The 13,262-nt window shown below is 38.4% G+C and overlaps 1 protein-coding gene across 1 annotated transcript in view; it reads left to right on the plus strand.

Annotated features, from left to right (window-relative positions):
* SPARCL1 (SPARC like 1) overlaps positions 1-13,262 on the plus strand; it is a 48,166-nt gene that overhangs the window by 15,956 nt on the left and 18,948 nt on the right. The gene's annotated exons all lie outside the window — the stretch shown is intronic.

The following is a 13,262-nucleotide window of genomic DNA, read 5'->3' on the forward strand; positions in this document are numbered from 1 at the left end:
ATCTGAAGATATCAAACCCATGAATCCTAACCTTTAAATCCAGGGTTGTATTAGTCCAGGTCCCAGCAAAGAAATTATGGTTCCAGGCCAAATAACAACATGAATAATAATATTAGTAAATGTGGGGATTGGAGGAGTGTAATAAAGGATTATTTACTAAGTGTAGGCAGGGTATGGAGAAGCTACAAAGGGTTATAAGAACAGGCTAATAAGAGGTAAGCTTGTAAGCGCCGAGGAAAGGAGCATTTTCTGAACTCAAACAGAAAATGCTGTGTGGAAGTCATTGGGAGGGGCTGTGATCTTCAAGAGACACAATAACAGAGAGGGAGCTAAAAAAATATGTACCCTGATTTTATTCTTCTCCTTCCTTCAAATCTCTCCTGCCAATGTTTCCCATTGCCTAAACCCACCAGAAACCATGAGGCATGAGAACCTGATCATGCCATTCACAGAAGCCCTGGGACAGCTCAGGGTGGATAAGGCTGAAGAGTGAACCTAGAGTGAATCTGGAAGAGCAAATATCTAGATATTCAGAGATAAAAGTCTCCTCCCCATAAGGGAGAAACAGGATTCACAGCTGCAAGCCAGCTGTGTTCTTTTCTTGCTTAAACGAATCTTCTAGTGCTTATCCTCTGAAGGCATAAATAAGCATAGGTTTTCTACCCTATTTTCAAAGAACTCTTTAATCTCCAGCCACGAATTTTATTCACGTTAATTGTAACTGCTTCTTTCAGAGAAGGCAAGTAATGAGTAATGTTGCACCACTGGGCAAGCAATTGTGTCTCCTCTTCAATGTGTTGGCCCTCAGCAAGACACATGAGAGAAGTGCCCATCGTGTGCTGAATCCTGGAGGGACTTCTGCTTAAACTGAGTGCTTTCATTAGTGGTTCACACAAGAACTACTCATCAAAGCCCACCATTGTTCCCCCATGGGTCCCAACACCATGAGAATGAGGCTACTTGGAACTGTTCTTAGGTATGATTTGCTCTTTTTCTTAATTCCTGAAAGACAACTACCCCAGTGAATAATTCTTCGTGCATTCACGGAGCTGAAAGCTCTTGAAATTCTTCTCCCAACTAACAGAACTTAACAACCAACTTGCTCTAGTAACAAAAGAAGAGAAACAATATCCATTGAATCCAGAGAGGTTTTATATTATGTTGGCAGAGTTTAAGAAATAAGGGAAATTCAAATAAGAGTACTCAGAAGAGAAAGCTAAGAACCTGGAATTCAGGGGAAAGAAATTCCAGAGAGAAGAGAATGAAATAAATTAAGGGGTAGAGTGAAGAGCTAAAGGCAGGAAAAGAACAGGATTACTGAGCAATCACTTCAGTGGTGAGACAGGCTTCAAAGGTGGGTCGTCAGGCTATTCACACTGCAGTAAATCATTCAGATATCATTAGGTCCTGCACCCTAACAATGCCACAGGCCTTCAGGAATGGGCTCAGAATTGATAAACAGGAAGTTTATACAAAATGTAGAGGCATCTTTCATAAAAAACAATCTAGATATTCAGATAAAAAATAGAAAATTCAAAGTCCGGTACAAAGTTTTGTAAGGAGCTTGGACAAATGAGACCTGAGACTTCTTAGATTTCTAATCCATTTACCTTGGGCCATATTCAAATGTCTGTACCCCAAAGAATATGCCAAAAGGGGAGGGGGAGGAATAAATAAATTTAAATATGAGAAAACCCTCCATTTACAAAGAAAGAGGAAATGAAAAGAGAAAAAATATGATGTGAGCAAAGAAAAAACAAATACAGTCAGAATAACTTCTTCCACAACACAGAGGGGCAGGGTGTGGTGACTTTCTGAAGGGCTGGCAAATGCCTGAGGGGAAAAACCAGAGCACCGCCTCCACGGACCCATCCCATAGGAGTTGTGCAATGACACCCAGGGAGGTCAGGGAGTGGCGGGTGGTACAATGAGAAGAAAAACTAGGAAAGGAATGATGAAGTGTGGAAACATGGCTATTGCACAACATTGTCAAAGATACGTCATGGGGATCCTCTAAATATATTAAAGTTATCCTTCCTTTACACATTATAGAAGACCGAAAATGTACTAGTTTCTCCTAAGCTAGAGAGAGAGAGAAAGACATCTTTGAGAATGTCCCTGAAAAGCTCCTTTTTAAATCCTTGCATCCTAAGGCTTTCCTGCTCTTCATTCGTGACTGGGCACAGTGGCACAGAAGGCTGTTCAGGAAGCTCTTACTGGATGTATATGATGTGGAGATCAGGTGACACGTGGGAATACATGAGTGCACATAGATGAAGTGCTTAGCATTATACTTGGCAGCAGAGGCTGATTTAACAATGGGCACACCAGGCGCACACCTTGGTCCCCGACTTCTGAAGGGCCCTGCAAAACCCCAACTTTACACTTTTTTCTAATGACACTAAGTTTGGTTTCATATGTGTAATTTTAATATTAATAGCTATAAAGCCAGTATACATGGCCACCATTATAGCCGCCTGGCCCATGCAGGTTCGCATTATATTCGGACAGATGGTAATGAAACAATGGAGCCAAGAACTGGTGGGCCATCATCTTTAATCCTAGCTTGCACCCGGTGGGCAAGTAAAAACACACATTGGGCTCCAAAACCCACTCATTCAGTGCTCACAAAGCTACTGACTTATCGGAGTTTCCTAGAATCAAAGGTGTCTACCTCACCAGACTTATTCACCTCTGTTCCCCATCTCCTTCCTTCTCCCTGCACAAACTCTGGGCAAACTGGCTTCTCCTTTAGCACTCTGCCATCTTGGCTGCCTCTCCTGGCCTCCCCCACGTGGCCTTTCTCTGCTCTCCTCTCTAATGCTAATCTCAGGAACTGAGAGAGCAAGCTCCTGGTCTGCCCCACCTTATAGTGCAGAAATCAAAACCTTTAATCCAATATACAAAATAGGGAAATCTATAATACAAAGTCACTTATCTGAAGCATGTTGAGGTTGCACCACCCCACATCAAAAAGGGTGGGAAAGGCTTAGTCCTAAAACCAAGCTCCAGGCTACAAGGATCCTGCCTGCCCACAGTCCAGCCCAAACACACATTAATATCACCTGAGTGACGGGCTTCCATGTGGGCAGCACCATCTTTAACAAAGTGAGCATAATATACAGTGTGTCCATAAAGTCATAGTGCACTTTTGACCGGTCACAGGAAAGCAACAAAAGACAATAGAAATGTGAAATCTGTACCAAATAAAAGGAAAACTCTCCCAGTTTCATACCTATTCAGTGCAATTCGATGTGGGCTTATGCACAGATTTTTTTAGGGTTCCTTAGGTAGCTATCCCGTATAGCCTCTACAGACTCATCACTGACTGATGGCCTACCAGAATGGGGTTTCTCCACCAAACTGCCGGTTTCCTTCAACTGCTTATCCCACCGAGTAATGTTATTTCTATGTGGTGGCACTTTGTTATAAACGCACCGATATTCACATTACACTTTGGTCATGGATTCAAATTTAGTGAGCCACAGAACACACTGAACTTTCCTCTGTACCATCCACATCTCGACTGGCATGGCCGTGGGCTGCTCCACTGTATACACAGAGTTACGTCATCATCTGAACATGCGCACATGCTGCCACATCATCCTACAGAAACTGGTGGTTTTCCTTTTATTTGGTGCAGATTTCACATTTCTATATAGCCTTTTGTTGCTTTCCTGTCACCGGTCAAAAGTGCACCATGACTTTACAGACACTGTATTTTATCTGCCCAATAATAGCACATAATATTTTTTATTTATTTAAAAATATAGTTAACATGTATTTTTATTTTCCCTCTCTCTCTCTCTCTCTCTCTCTCTCTCTCTATTTTGAGGGGCCCAATATTTTCTTCTGCACCCGGGGCCTCAACCAACCTTAATCCGCCTCTGCCTGGCATATAATAAAACCTCAAAAACTATAAGCCATCACATTAGCTACCATATTCAACAGGCAATAATAAAACTTACTTTTTCAGTAAAATAAGACTTCGATGAACATAAATGACTTACTATTAATGAATACACTTGAGTGCTATTTTACTCAAGATATTTAATGTTTATTCTAATTCATTACTGCGGCTTATCAACTTAGTGGCTTAAAACAGCAACCATTTTATAATGTCTCAAGATTGTATGTGTCAGGAGTTTGGGCAGGCCACTCAGAGGAACTGAGCAGCTCTAGAGGGCCTAAGAGGATTTCACTCACATGTCCTGTGCCCTTGTGAGTACAGATAGAAAGCTGGGATCTTCAGGGACTGTTGAACAGTGTCTTCTGCAGCACGACAGTCTCTTACAAAATGACTCAGGGATCTCAAAATGAGTGTTCCAAGTGATCCAGGTCAAAAATCCAAGGCTTGTTATAACTAACCTCTGAAATTCCAGAGCATCACTTCTGTCTCAATGATTTGATCTAGTAAGTTACTAAGGCCAGTCCAGACTCGTGGGGAGGAAAATTTGACTCCACCTCAATGCAAGAGCAGCAAAGAATTTATGGCCGTCTTTACTATACCTGAGTGTTTATACATATTAAAAGGAAAATGTTAGAAATTGTCTCACAATAGCTACCCACATGACCTAAATAGAGTTGATGGTTATCGATGTTTGGTTCTTAATGGGAAAATGTTTCTGAATGCCAAATGTTTCATCTAGACATTTGTTTTGATGGCATATGGTTCCAGCCAATAGAAGAACTCTAGGCATTTGAGATTCCAAATCCTGGGTTTCCCCAGAAAGGCCATACCTAAAAAAGGCTGTTTAGTTGTCATCTATCAAACTTCCAGGTGAGGTTCTCCTGAAAGTTTGTTAATGAGACACCCTGTTCCTAACAGGAAAAAAGGCTCTCCTCAAAGTTTCTACTGCCTCTCATCTTTCACCCCTCCAGGCCTATGGAAAGAAAGTGGTACACTGGAAAAAATAACTTAAGAACTCTAAGAAAGGGATGAATTCAAGTCTCTTGAAGTAGTAATTATTGAGGTAATCAAGCTGTTTTTCCTTATGAGTCGCTCACAGAAATACCTTTCATTTCTACAGTTGGTAAAATCTCCCAATGACTATATGTCTTCAAACAACTCTAGAAAATAAATAAGAAAGGTACTGTTATTCTTTCTGGTTTGTAGATAAAGAAACCTGTCACTTGACCAAAGTCTCTTGGCTGACAAAAGGTAGTTCAGTCTGGAATTTAGATCTTCCAATTCTATACCAAGTGTTCTTTCAACCATGCCACTGGCTTTTCATAAATTCATACATTTGGGCAAAATAGTATTTATCTAATTTCACATCAACCCTGCATATTTAAGTCTTTAAGAATAAGTCCGTATTCCAAAAATGTGTCAAATTGTTGCATTTTTCTCCAAGAATTTTACTTGTTCTTCTGGCAAAATACAATCTGCAATTGTAGAAAGTGCATAAAAAATTTGAATGTCTCAAAATATACGACTTTTTGCTTATCTAAGAATAAATGGGTGCTCATCCTACTGAGCAAGAACATCATGAGTTTCATTTTCAAGGTACGTTGCAAGCAACAGCTAAGTAAGCCTCCCTATAGTCTTCAGTATGACAGTTCTCAAAATATCTCTTGTTTCCAGCATATTTGTTTAGTTCTTAAAATAAGACCTAGAGGCCGTGAAATTATTTCGATCAATGTGTGGCAAATACAATTAGCTCGTGAGACAAAAATGCCCAGTGACTGGTCTAAAGGACAATGTAGAACTCAAGGCCTTATACCTTCTAAGTACTGGATTGTTGTACAAAGTCTTATCTTCAAAAATGCAACACAGCATCTGCTTTATAATTGAAAACTTTAGGTGGTTTTCCTCTTGGATCATTATAAATAATAATTATATTCCATCTTTAAGTTTTGTTTTCAATTTCTGGATGGAAGTATAAATAAACATGATATCTTTAAAAAAAATTCTAAGTTGGGACACAGTAAACCAGGGGTCCCCAAACTACGGCCTGTGAGCCGCATGCAGCCCCCTGAGGCCATTTATCCGGCCCCCACCGCACTTCCATAAGGGACACCTCTTTCATTGGTGGTCAGTGAGAGGAGCACAGGATGCATCCTGTGCTCCTGGAGTACTGTATGTGGCGGCGCCACAAAGCGCGGCATTGCTCACGTACAGTACTACTTCCAGTGACGCGGGACACACGCATCACAGCTCCGGAAGCAAGTCATATCACTTGTTACAGCTATCAGTGACAAATATGAAACCGGACATTGACCATCTCATTAGCCAAAAGCAGGCCCATAGTTCCCATTGAAATACTGGTCAGTTTGTTGATTTAAATTTACTTGTTCTTTATTTTAAATATTGTATTTGTTCCCCTTTTGTTTTGTTTTACTTTAAAATAAGATATGTGCAGTGTGCATAGGGATTAGATCATAGTTTTTTTTTATAGTCGGCCCTCCAACGGTCTGAGGGACAGTGAACTGGCCCCCTGTGTAAAAAGTTTGGGGACCCTTGCAGTAAACAACCAGGGACTCAAAAAAAAAAAACTAAATTATTTTCTCAGGATTATGCAAATTAAGTATTAGAGCCCAGAAAGTCTTGTTTAAGAGCCTATGTCATTCATTGCTATACAATATTAGCTACACAATGAGTCAGGCAACTTCGTTTTTTTCCTCTATTTCAAGTATCCCTGCATAACAATCCACCCCCAATTTAGATGGCTTAAAGCCAATCCCCTTATTTGCACATGATTTTGCAGTCTGTACTAGACTCAGCTTGGTGTTTCTTCTATTAAATTTGTCTGGAGTTACTCAAGTGGTTCCAGCAAACTGGGAGCTCAGCTAAGGCTGACCCATCCCAGATGGTCTCTCATCCTCCAGGGTTCTCTGCATGGTATCTTATCACTCAATGATCCAAGCTAGTCTCCAGTCCACGCTTTCTGATAGTATGTGAATGCTTTCCACAGGAAGACAAATCCTGGTGTGCAAGAACTTGCCATACCTCTGCTGGTGTCATGCTTGCTAATGTCCCATTGGCCAAATCAAGTCACAAGGCCAAGGCCAAAGTCTAGGACGTGCAGCTCAAGAGTTTTGGGTTACTGGGATGATCACTGCTTACCACATTTTCTCTCTTCCCCTTTATCTTCTCATTTGGGTTACTTATGCTTTCCCCTAAGCATAAAAAAATACTTGGATGACCATCTCTTTATTTATTTATTATTATTTTTTTTGACAGAGAAACGAATAGACAGACAGGAAGGGAGAGAGATGAAAAGCATCAATTCTTCGTTGCCGCACCTTAGTTGTTCACTGATTGCTTTCTCATATGCACCTTGAGGGGGAGGGGAAGGGGCACTACAGCAGAGCTAGTGACCCCTTTCTCAAGCCAGTGACCTTGGGCTTCAAGTCAGTGACCCTGGGTGAGCCCATATTCAAGCCAGATGAGCCCGCACTCAAGTCAGAGACCTCGAGGTTTTGAACTTGAGTTTTCTGTGTCCTAGTCTAACGCTCTATCCACTGTGCCACCGCCTGGTCAGGTGGATGACCACCTTTTAATACAAATAAAACATTCCTGTGATCGTGCTTTCCCCTTACTCTTTGTTCTTTCAAAGACAACCATCTTAAAAGAATAATCTATACTCACAGTCTTTACTTCATCACTGTCTGTCTATTCCCCAATCACTACAGACTGACCTCCACCAACATTATTGCACCAAAACGACTCTCCCTCAACTTTCCAGTAAACTCTGTATTTCCAAAAGCAATGGATAATTTACTGGCCTTGTTTACTTTGAACTCTCTGTAACATTTAACACTTTCTTCTTGTTATATGACTCTCCTTTCTCTCATTCTTTACATCCTCAGTTTCTCCCATCCTCTAATGGACTTAAGTCTTCATTCACCATACTTCTGGCTCTTTCCCTCTGTTTTACTCATTACAGAGCTTCCCATGCTAATAGCACCCAAATTATATCTTTAACCCCAAACTCTGTGCTTACCTGCAGACTCGTTTATTCAAGTATATCTCTACTCATGTTCAGCAAGTCCAAAACTAATTCATCACCCTTCTTCTAAAACCAGATCTTTCTATAATTCCTTATATTAGTGATTAATACCACCCTTTACCCACTTGCCCAAGTTAGCAGTGTGATAACCTAAGACTCTTCCTTCTCTTCTTCTCACAATATCCAATTGGTCATTAAACTTTATCTGTTCTGCCTCTATATATGTCTCAGAAATATTCAGTGGTATGTTGATAAATATTTCCTTTAGTTTATTGGGGTGACATTAGTTAACAAAAACATCACAGGCTTCAAGTGTGCAGCAACTCAATATGCTGGTAACTGTTTAACAACCAGATTGGGGAGGGATGGGGAAGGATTGGGTAGCATTTGATGATTGTCATGGTATAATCCTCCCACCATGGCTAATTTCGAACAACTAGCATGACATCACGGAATAAAATTGAGAACAGATGCTCAGTAGCACACATTATATAGGATTTCCACCTACAGATACAACACACATAAATAACTCCAAGAGATTAAATAACAGTAAAATGTAGTAAAATTAGTAGGAAGTAATGAGTTTTGAGTATATATTTCCTTGGTTTTAATATAATTAATTGAAGTACATGTGTATAATAATTTAATTTTTAATAATGACTTTATTTAATAATCAGCTTACAGAATTCCTGGAAATTGAACAGTTGACTCTCACCAGCCAGTACACACTGGATCTGTTCTTCTCTTTTCCATTTCCAAGACCAGAGCCAGCCCAAATGTAACACTCTAACAACCTTTCTCTTTAATATTACCATTTCCTCCAATTGCATCTTTCTACCGGTCTGTCCTTCACAACTGTCTGAGAAAGCATTTGTCACATGCTACAAGTTTTTACTTAAACATGTTTTTTATTCAAGCAAAACTTAATTTCTCTGGTTTTGTCTTATTTAGACTATAAAAAGCATTATTGAAAGGCACTTTTGATATCAAATAATCCAACCAATCTTTTATAATCAGCCTTTTTTTCCTCAACACACACAAAAAATGTTTATTTGCCACATATGCAAAACCTTAAACTTTAAAATGTTTGGAACTCCTTATTTAAAAACTCAACATTAATTCTGAATTTCTTCCACTACTGGTTTTGGGGTGTTTGTTTGTTGCTCCTTCCCAACATCTTTGTGTATGAGGTAAATGAAGATCTTTATTTGCAAGAAAGCTGGAAAAGTTCCAGAATAGGAGCCAAGAAAACTGGGTTTTTTTCCAGTTCCCCTTCTTAATAGTTCTTTGACCTTGAGCAAGTCTTGCTACAGCCTTTCTAGGCCTGTTCATCTGAGACATCAATGGAGTTGTTGCAGTGATCAAATAAGATAATATCCCATTTATAAATATGCTTGGCAAACCCAAGGCAATTTGATAATATAAATGTGCAGTGTTTGTTATACACACCACTACTAGTTCTAAATAATGCTTATCTAAAGTTTATAATAAATGTAACACACATTTTAATGTTAGTACTCTGAATTTCTATTTAACTTGTGAATAGTTATTTTCAGAGGGGTTCCTGAGACAAATTAAATTTAAATCTCCAAGCAAAGTACTAGTTATTTTTATTAAAACTGGAATAGATTAGTTATTTAAGGTTATAAAGTTTTCCCCTACGCTCCACCCCAAATCACCTTCTATGTGCAGCTTTACTCTCCATCCTCCCAAAGCACTCTTCCATAGTGCAGGTGGCCTACCTTTGAGGTTCAGAGAGTGAGATAGGTGAGAATGAGTTCTTATTTGTTTTGAACATGATAAGAAACAATGTAGCCTCCCTTTCGTCAATAAAAACTTTATTTTCTAATAAAATTAGAACCAAATACCCATAGTAATTCTTATAACATCTTAAAAAAGTAAAATATAAATCAATGAAGAAATGAAAATCTCTGTTGATTGAATGGGATAGACAAAACATATGCATATATTTTTCACTCCCTGCTAAAATTCCAGTGTAATTATAAGAAAAGAAAAAATTTAATAAACCTCACAATGACAAAAAAAGAGAAATCAAAGATAAAAGATATCAGCAAATTTTTAGAAGATAGAAAACAGCTGGAGAAAGAGAAAAAGCTTAAGCTTAAAGGTTTTCAGAGAAAAGTTCATAGACAAAGAAGCCATTTCGCATTGCAGAATCGGGGAAAGTTTCCAGAAAAGGGTGCACCAGGTAATTTGGAAGACAAGGTGAGGGTAGAGGTTGAAGTCAGGAGGATTGAATGAAAGCCTATCAGGTAAACAAACATGAGGTCCTTCCTTATGCCTGCACAGATAGGAGACTTATGCCCATTTCACCCAAAACAGGGAGGAGGTTATTCTCTGGCCCTGGACAGGTAAGCACAGTGGAGTGTGACATGTGGTGCCGCCCAGAAACCTGGGGAACTAAGTGAGACTCAGTTTCTGCAATGAGAGGTCTCTAGTTCCTTCACGCGTTCATCACAGAATGCTAACAACCAGGCTTTACCTACCTCCCCAAGATAGGAGATATGAAGATCCTCTCTAGAAAAAAATATCTCCCCAAGAGAAAAATCTGACAATGACATGTAGTGTATCTAATCAAAACTATTAAGTTCTTGCCTCAGCCTCTCCATGAAAGCTCTCCTAGGTGACTAGTCTGTCCATAAACCTTCTAATTGGCTTTTTAGTGACTCACTACTAAATATTACTGGACAATCAAAGATATTAGACATTTGAGAAAAGCTTTCAACATGAAAAACGAAGACCAAAACAAACAAACCAGAAAAAAAGAGTGACAATATGGAAACAGAAAATGTAGAGCACTAAAAATTTTTTCAAAATGTTTGACTAATGTCTTCCAAAATAGAAAAGTATTAATATACTAATGGAAAAATAAGAGAAAACAATAAAAAGGGGAGTATAGGGAAATAAGAAATTAGAAGCATATGAGCAAAATGTTCAAGAAATCAATAGAGTAAAGGAAAGATATAATTGAGGAAGTTTCCCACAATAATAGAAACAAGATGGAAAAGAGGAGCAAAAATAGCAAGTAAATTAGAGACTCAATCTAAGAATTCTGACATTTAACTAATGTAAACTTCAGAAAGAAAAAAAAGTTTTCAAAAATAGAAAGGCAAAAATTATTGAAGAACTAACAAGTAAAAATTTCCCAGAGCTGAAATATAAAAATTTTCAAATTTGAAGGACTTAATGAGTGACTAAAATAAATTAAAACGATCCAAACTAAGGCAGAGATTGTAATATTCAGAGCACTGGGGTAAACAGTAAAACTTAAAAATCTTTCAGAAAGAAAGGAAAAAAATAATTCTCATTACAAATAATTAAGGGAAACTGATATTGGAGTTCTTACTAACAATGCTGAACTCTAAAAGAAAATGAAACATGCTTTAAAATTTAGAGAAAAAAAAAATAATTCCAAATTAAAATTCTGTATCCAACCAAACATCAAGGGAAGAAAAAATGTGGATGCTTTTCTGATAATGTCTCAAAACTTTTGTCTCCTCTATGACTGTTTCTTGGGAAGCTTCAGGAGAATATGCTCTATGAAAATGAGGAAAAACACACACACACATATATATGACCCTGGAAGCAAGAACTGAAATAAAAAATGAGAAAAGGGGATTTCCAGTGTGGGGTGATTAGAGATTTCAGGAGAAAAGCAGTCAAATGGAGCAGGAGAACTGATACTCTGCGAGGAACGTCTCCGAAGGAGAAATAGAACCCAGAGATTTCTTTGCGGGTTTACTGTTGTGCTTTTCTTATGATTTCTGTTGTTGTCATATTAAAAGAAAATTTTAATTCTTGTATGGAAAATTGAGGAAGTGGTGGGTACATGGAGAAGTACATTAAAAAGAGAAGCAATTTCTAGGTCCAGGCAAAATCAAAATACTGTTCAAGAAAAGAAATTTAAGTATAATTCAACATAGAAAATTGCCAGGTGTAGTGAATGTTCATTGTCATAAATGTTAAATAATGATTTAAATAAGATTTGTGATACAATTAATTTAGAAAGGGGAGGGGAAGGAAGAAGAGAAGAATTTGTGTGTACACGTGTGGGCATGCATGTAAGATGTGTGTGTGTGTGTGTGTGTGTGTGTGTGGTGTGAAGTGATAGTGGTTACAGTATTAAATCAGTAAAATAATTTATAACATATTTTTTTAAATATCCACTCAATCATGTTAGTTAGAAATATCGAACCAGACCAGGTGGTGGCACAGTGGATACAGCATCAGACCTGGATGCAGAGGATCCAGGTTCAAAACTCTGAGGTTGCTAGCTTGGGCATGGGATCATAGACATGAGCCCAAGATCACTGGCTTGAGCAAGGGGTCACTTGCTCTGCTGTAGCCCCCCAGTCAAGGCACATATGAGAAAGCAATCAATGAACAACTAAAATGCCACAATGAAGATTTGATATTTTTCATCTCTTTCCCTTCCTGCCTGTCTATCCCTATCTGTCCCTCTCTCTGTCTCTGTTGCTGTCACAAATATATATATATTGAGGTAACTAGTAGAAAAGAGCACTCTCTTTTATAAATCTCAAAGTGTCATTTAAAGCTCTGTGGATGCATTTATATATAAAACTATGATTGTAAAAGTAAGTTTAAAGAGTTAATTTACTCTTTCTGTGAGTTTCAGAGGTAGAAAAATCTCTATTAAAGACTAAAAATGATATCCCTCATCTCAGTCAGAGTTCAGATTACCATGCTTAAGGATACTGTGCAAGAAAATGTAGACCAACCTACTCCTTTTCAGAGTTCAACTAGAGGCCAATTTACTTGGCCTCGTAGCCTCATTTGTCTCATCATAAAACTGAAAAAGGTTGTTTGGAATGAGCTAAATTCAGTTGGAAGGGAAATGACAGAAGTGAAACAGACCAGGTACAAACGCCAGCATCCCTACACAGAATAGTCTCTGCTCAGATCCAGCCAACTGCCGCCTTGAAAGCCTGCTGTTGCTAAGAGGGCCAATAGTTCAAGAGAAAATGCAAATCTGAATTTTTTACATGAAATATTCAGATTTTTAAATGCTAATTTAAAATACACAGTGCCTAACAAGCCAAACCCATTTTCAGGCCACCACCAACTCAGAGATTGCCAGTGTAAAACCTCTCAATTCGGTGAACATTGATGGTCCCTTGAGGTCAGTGCAATGTATTTATATAGTGGTTTTAAACTTTCTTTTTTTATTTTAATCATATTTTTCTTTACCCAATCAAGGAATAGATAAGTAGAAAACTTGAGGTAAGGTATTTTTTTAAAAAATATTTCTTTCAAATCTATCAAGCTCTA

Source organism: Saccopteryx bilineata, chromosome 5 (assembly GCF_036850765.1).
Source record: "Saccopteryx bilineata isolate mSacBil1 chromosome 5, mSacBil1_pri_phased_curated, whole genome shotgun sequence".
In the NCBI taxonomy this organism is placed as follows: domain Eukaryota; kingdom Metazoa; phylum Chordata; class Mammalia; order Chiroptera; family Emballonuridae; genus Saccopteryx; species Saccopteryx bilineata.